At 41.6% G+C, this 7,497-nt stretch overlaps 1 pseudogene; it reads left to right on the top strand.

The window, feature by feature from the left end:
• LOC138156065 (transgelin-2-like) overlaps positions 1–7,230 on the top strand; it is a 10,741-nt pseudogene extending 3,511 nt beyond the window's left edge.
• The last annotated feature ends 267 nt before the right edge of the window (positions 7,231–7,497 follow it).

The following is a 7,497-nucleotide window of genomic DNA, read 5'->3' as shown; positions in this document are numbered from 1 at the left end:
ATGGGAGGGGGGGGCTCTGGACAACAGCTTCCCAGAATCCAGATCAAATAACAGAACACTTCTCAAAGTGAGCCCCCAAAACAAAGCCTCACATCAGGGCTTATATAGCCTTCTCCTGGCTCAGAGAATGTAACAACCTTTTGGACCCACTGGCCAATCAAAAAGTATCTACTGAAAAACAAGCCTCCCACCCCAGGCTGCAGGTGCACTTTAGCCTAGGGGCAGGGAAGATCTTTAAAATTTACATTCTCATTACAGCTCCTTACCTTCAAGCATTGAGCATCATTTCTTTCACAAACAGTGCACAGTTGTGAACTACATTTTGATGTTCAAATCCCTGGCAGATTACTTTGTTATTGGTCAGTCATTCAGTTGTATGTGACACTTCATGACCCCATGGACAATACTGATGATGAGATTTTCTTGGCAAAGGTATTGAAATGGTTTACCATTTCTTTCTCCAGTGGATTAAGGCAAACAGAGGTTAAGTCACTTACCCAGAGTCACACAGCTAGTGTCTGAGGCCAGATTTGAAATCAGGTCTTCCTGATTGCAGACCAGTCCTATATCTATTGAACTAAAAACTAATTCTGATAAGCTACTTCATTGCCATCATTTTTCTATATCATCGGTGAGATGGAGTATTTCCTCTGTATACAATTAAGCCTTTTATACCAGAACACAACTGATTAAGACTAGTCCTAGAACTATGATTCATTTATGCCTTTACATCAAAATCTTCATTCCAAAAATATGATGATTACTGATAATGTGATATTTTCTTTTCATTGAATGTGGGGATTCCCATTAGGTATTTCAAAAGGAAGCTGACTCCAAAGTTTGCCTACACTGACTAAATCTCACTATTTACTATGATATTTTCAGCAAGGAGACTCTTGTCATCATTTTACCTTGTGTGCTCTTAATGGCACAGTAGGAGACTTCTACCTAATACAAATTACTCAGCACAGCATGAAGACAGCATAAATAATTCATTAAATAATTTCCAGGACTGTTTTGTTCATTAGAATAACATATTCAATTTATTACATGCCCCTTTCCATATGTGGACCTAAACCACTTTTATGAAATTGTCCCATTAATCCATATAATAAATTAATAATCACCTATAAGACAAAAAAGAACAAAGCGATATTACTCCTGTAATTACTACACCTAAGAATAGAGGAAGCTAACTAGTTGCTACTGTTTTATGAAGAATTTATCACTTCATAAAGTTAAAGTTAAAAAAGAGACTAAAGTGAAGCTATATAGAAAGACTCAACTTGTGTATTTCATATCTAGGTATTATTGTGGTGAGTATAAAAATAAGAATATGGGATAACACTAACAATTCCATTCATATTTATGCTGTATATTTAAGGTTTGTAAAATCTTAAACTTCCATAAATGAATCCAATTAATCTGGGAAGAGGATAATCCATTAGCCCTTTCATTGATATTATGGACTAACATTAAAATGAACAGAATTCACTTTAATCAAGATCAATTCAGCAAACATTAACTGGTCACCTACTATTGGGGGAAAAAAGTATGCTGGGCTATGAGAATTAAAAGATAAATTACTCTACAATTCTTGCCTTCTGGAAGTTTATATTATACTTGTGACAGGGTTGTCATGCCTACAACAAAGAATGTAGTAGAAAGTGATCTGCTTAATGAAGGAAAACCAATAAAAGAATCATATAAGGTATTTTGATCATGCATTCCTTGTTACAATTCAATTTAGATCAGAGACACAAGTAGGAGTCTATCAATAATTATCATTTCTCATATTAGACAATAGTATTTCAAGGTTTAAGGGCTACAATTATAATAAAAAATGAAATCAGTGCAATAAAAATGACTTTTTTATGTGTGGGAGGATATTTTTTTTTTTAATTCTTTATTAACTTCTGATTTACATCATTCATTTCTCCCTGTTTTTCCCCTACCCACTGCCCCCAAATAGCAGTCCTATAGGATATCTCCTCCTCCAATCTGCTCTCTCCCATACTTTCTCCCATACCACTTTCGACTTTTCCAGTGGATCTCTATGCCCCAGTGACTGTATATCTTATTTCCCAATTACATGTAAAATAGTATTAATAATAGTATATATATATTTTAATTTTAAAACTTCGAATTCCAGATTCATTCCCTTCCTCCATTGTCACCCACCCTTACTAGGAAGATAAGCAGTTTAGTATAGGTTGTACATCTGTGGCTAATGCAAAACAATAATATAGTAGATATATTGTAAAAGACTGGCTATATTTCCCTCCCTCCTATCCCACCTCCCACTTGTTCTATTCTCTACTTTGATCCCGTCCCTTTTCAAAACTGGGTGCTTCCAACTTCCCTCTCCCCCAGCCTGCCCTCCCTTCCACCATCCCCCCTCTCATCCCCTTCCGCCATACTCTCCTATGGGGTGAGATACCCTATTTAGTGCATATTTCATTCTCTCCTCAAGCCAAATTCAAAGAAAATAAGGTTGACCCATTCCCTTTTGCCTTCCTATTATTCCCCTCCATTGTAACCATTTTCCCTTGCCTCTTCTATATGAGATAGTTTACCCCATTCTGTCTTTCCCCATCTCCTCTCATTATATTCCTCTCTTACCTCTTAATTTCACCTTTTAAGTATCATCCCTTCCCGTTAAATTGGTCCTGTGCCCTCTATCTATGTATACCTGTAAACATATATACACACAGTCACATATGTATTCATATGCCCATATATCCTCATATATAGACATCTATGTATTTCTATTCCCTTCAACTACTGAGAAAAGTTTCATAAGTTACAATTATTGTTTTTCCATGAAGGAATGTTAATAGTTCAACTTTGATAAGTTCCTTATGATTTCTTTTCCCTGTTTACATTTTCATGCTTCTTTTCCTTCTTGTATCTGAATGTCAAATTTTCTATTCAACTCTGGCTTTTTCAGCAAGAATGCTTGAAAGTCCTCTATTCCACTGAATGACCATATTTTCCCCTGAAACATGATACTCAGTTTTGCTGGGTAGGGGACTCTTGGTTTTAATCCCAGGTCCTTTGACCTCCAGAATAGCATATTCCAAGTCCTTCGATCCCTCAGTGTAGAAGCTGCCAGATCCTGGCTTATCCTGATTGTGTTTCCACACTATTCAAATTGTTTCTTCCTGGCTGCTTGCAATATTCTCTGCTTAATCTGGAAATTCCAAAACCTGACTATAATATTCCTAGGAGTTTTCTTTTTGGGATTTTTTTCAGGAGGTGATTGGTGGATTCTTTCAACCTCTATTTTGCCCTCTGGTTCTAAAACATCAGGGCAGTTTTCTTTGAGAGCTTCGTAGAGGATGATTTCTAGTTTCCTACTTTGGTCATGGCTTTCAGGTAGTCCAATAATTTTTAAATTATCTGTCCTGGATCTATTTTCCAGGTCAGTGGTTTTTCCCATGAGATATTTCACATTGCCTTCTATTCTTTCATTTGTTTGGATCTGTTTAACAGCATCTTGATTTCTCATAAAGTCATTAGCTTCCATTTGCTCCAATCTAATTCTTAAGCAATGATTCTCCTCATTGAGCTTTTGAGATTCTTTTTCCATCTGGAAAAATCAGCTTTTTAAGGCATTCTTCTCCTCATTGCCTTTTTGAGCCTCTTTTGCCATTTGAGTTAGTCTATTTTTTAAGGTGTTATTTCCCTCAGTCAGGCTGTTGATTCTCATTTCGTAATTTTCTTGCATTATTCTCTTTTCTCTTCACAATTTTCCCTCCACTTCTCTTATCTGCTTCTTAAGGTCCTCTATGGTCTGTAACCAGCTCATATTTTCCTTAGAAAGTTTTGGTGCAGGAGTTCTGACTTCACTGTATTTCTCCTGTTCCATGCTTTGATCCATTTTGTCCCCAAAATTGGAGTCTAATGTTGGAATCTTTTGTCTGCTTTGTTTCCGTTGCCTGGTCATGTTGCCCCTCAGTCACTTGACACCTGGGCTTTTTGCCACAGTACGACTCTGCCTCCAGACAGGGGAGCTTTTTTCCCAAATGCTGGGGTTTTCTTAGCTGCTGGAAGTATTAGATTGGTGCCCTCTCTGAGGCCTCCACATGCTCTGGCAAGCTGGACACACACCCCAGGACCTCAACCCTAGACTGCAATCCAGATCCAAGAAGATTAAAGCAAGAGTGATTACCCCTCTGACTGGTGCTTGTTTCCCCTACACTCTGCAGGCCAGGAGCTGAAGCTGCCACATGGCACTGCGGGCTGGCTGTGCCTGTGTCTCAGTGGTTTCTCGCCCCAGAGGCAAAAGCCACGTACTCCCACTTACTGGGTCCCCAAGTCCAGACTGCACTGACCTCTAACTTTGTCCTTCACATCTACGTGTTGATAAATCTGGAAACAGCCACAGCTGCTGCTGATCTGTAGTCCCTCCTGCCAGAAGGCTGGTCAGGCTCACCCTGGGCCTAAGGCCTCGGTTTGAGGCTGGGCTCGGCCCCTAGAGCTCTGTGCTGGCCGATTCCTGCTGGCCTGCCAGGCTGTCCTTAGTGGGAGGTTAGCTCCTCTGGGTCATTTTGTGGGTTCTGCAGCTCTGAAGTTTGTTCAGAGTCCCCTTCTTACATGGATTGTAAAAGGTGGAAACTGCAGCGCCGGGAGGTCCTGCTTCTACTCTGCCATCTGATGATATTCATTTGTAACCTTAAAGGTAAGAACTAGGAGCAATGAGTAAAAATTTCAGGAAGGCAGTTTTAGGCCTAAAAAAAAAAACAACTAAAATTTTCAGTTGTCAAAAAGATGAATAGAATTCTTGTCATTGAAAATATGCAGAGCACTCACTGCATGTCCTGCCCCAGCCCGCTCCCCTCTCCATCCATCACCTCTCAATAAAGATACCTTCATCAGCATCTCAGATTGGCCAACAGGAGACCTGCTTGGTGACTGAACCAGTAGCTACAGGAGAAAATTGAGAAGCAGTATGATTCTGATCTGGAGCAGATCCTCATTCAATGGATTACCACACAGTGCCCCAAGGATGTCAGGTGGCCCCAGCCTGGGCAAAAAAAAATTCTGAAACTGGCTCAAAAATGGCACAGGGCTGTGAGAGCTCATCAATGGGCTATATGCCTTGAAGACCATTGTCTGGTAAAGAAAATCCAGGCTTCAGAAATGACCTTCAAACAGGTGGAACAGATTTCTCCGTTCCTACAGGCGGCAGATCACTACAGTATCAATGTCATTGATATCTTCTTAACTATGGACCTCTGGGAAGGAAAGAATATGGCATGTGTGAAGTGGACACTGATGAAGGTGGGTGGACTGGCAGTGGCTCAGGGTGATGGGTTTTTCTTTGGAGATTCTAACTGGTTCCCTAAAAAGTCCAAGGAGAATCCCTGAAATTTCACAGATAACCAACTGCGGGAGGGCAAGAATGTCATTGGGCTGCAAATGGGCACCAACTTCAGGGCCTGTCAGGCAAGCATGGCTGGATATGGCATGCCAACCAGATCCTCTGATCACCACTCTTCTTTACCCTCCCGTAGGATGTTTAATTTATTTCTAGCAGTGACATTCCTAGGGAGCCCGTGGAACCCTCAAGCCCCTTCTGTTTTCAACTCTTCCTCTTCCCCCTCCACCACTTCCTATCCAATGGTGGCACTGATTCTCTTATTGTGCCCCTACAGGTGCTGAGTCAGTGCCTTCTCACATTGAACTTACTGTAATACAGTCTCATGCCCCAAATCAGCAAAATTGGACCAACCACCCCATCTTCCCTTTTTCTGGAACAAAACTTGCGGTACCTGATCCCTTCAACATTGCTATTCATTTTCCCAACTTGGTTTGTCCTCTTATTTGGGAATTTGCACCCATGTAGCCATTCTTTAGGCCAGGATTCAGGGCACTGCTTTGAAAGGAGCTGAACCTGGGGACCAATTTCCCTTCCACAAGGTTGTTCTTCCTGCTCCCCACACCCCCATTCTTGCTACTTTTGGGACTTAATTTATAGGGAGGAGCCTATGATGGCTGTTGTCCTGGACACAGTTGGAAAGCCACACTTCTGGGTAAGCCTCTCCTTGGCAGGGGCCTCTTTATCCCTCACTCCCTCCCTTCTTGGCATTCCCTTTCATCTACTCCCCTCTTTATCCAAGTAGCTTGAGACTGACTTGGGAGTGGAATGAATGTCCAGGGAGGTGGGCTGGCCTTGCCTTCTCTCCTCTGTCCTTCCCCTCTTCCCCAAAAGACCCACTGAGGAGGCTGCTAGGTGGCGCAATGAATAGAGCACCAACCCTGGAGTCAGGAGAACCTGAGTTCAAATCTTGCCTCAGCTACTTAACACTTACTAGCCATGTGACCTTGGGCAAGTCACTTAAACCCAACTGCCCTGCCCTCCCCCCTCCAAAAAGCAAAGAACAAAAACAAACAAAAAAGACCCACCGAAAGTCTCAGATTTGATGGATGTGAGTTTGCTGATCTGAATAAAGATTCTCAGTCTTTGTAAAAAAAAAAAAATTTTAAATGCAGCAGGTGGTTTATTGATTTTTTATAGGTATATTATAGAAGGAATCAGGAAAATAGTTTCAAATATTACTTCTATTAGAAGTTATGCTTCTGTAATAGTATGAACTAGCAAATTAGAAAAATAGAATCCTGTTCATCCTTCTATTGTCAAGTTCAATTATATCTTTATTTGAATTAGAGTGCGTTAATTATGATGATTAATGACTTTCATGTATTTATTTTTGTTTATATGATTCAATATACATTGAATGCAGTGTATATGAAAGATCTAAGAAATCAAAGATCTTTTGCTTGCATTAATCATCCTATGCAAAAATAAAAAGCAACATAACTATTATCCTCAATAAGTATGTTAAAAAATAACATGGAGAAAATCTGGACCAATGTAAATCAATATAACTATAGGTAAAAGGGGATAAAGAGGGGGCACAAAGGGGCAGAAGAGGAAGGTTGTGCAAGCCTGTGCATGCTGCTGGTGCCGCCGTCTCCCTGCCCCCACCTCCCTGCCCCCACCACGATCATCCCTGTGCGCTGCTTCACGTGCGGCAAGATCGTGGGCAACAAGTGGGAGGCCTACCTGGGGCTGCTGCAGGCGTAGTACAGGGAAGGGGACGCCCTGGACGCGCTGGGCCTGAAGCGCTACTGCTGCCTTGGCATGCTGCTGGCCCACATGGACCTGATGGAGAAGCTGCTCAACAATCCACCTCTGGAGAAGTGAGCCTGCGAAGGCCCTGAGCCCGAGGGCAAGAGCCCCGTCCCTGAAGGCCTGGCTCTGCTGTCCGCCACAGAGGTGGCAATAAACCGGCTCTTGGGGAAAAAAAGGGGATAAAGATATTCCTGAAGAGCCACAATATTGTCACACAGAGATGGCATTCATTTAATGAGGACAGATTGCAAATAGGGGAAGGCATAAATACCAATCCCTCCAAATTATTCTCAGTTCTCTCCACACACTAATGGCTCAGACATGCAGCAGGATACACATTCTGATTCAAGGCCACA

This window comes from Petaurus breviceps, unplaced genomic scaffold (genome assembly GCF_028583685.1).
Source record: "Petaurus breviceps papuanus isolate PSGF00001 unplaced genomic scaffold, PetGlider_PUasm1.0 98, whole genome shotgun sequence".
Classification (NCBI taxonomy): domain Eukaryota; kingdom Metazoa; phylum Chordata; class Mammalia; order Diprotodontia; family Petauridae; genus Petaurus; species Petaurus breviceps.
The sequence above is the reverse complement of the archived record's forward strand: the minus strand, read 5'-3'. Positions and strand labels throughout refer to the sequence as shown.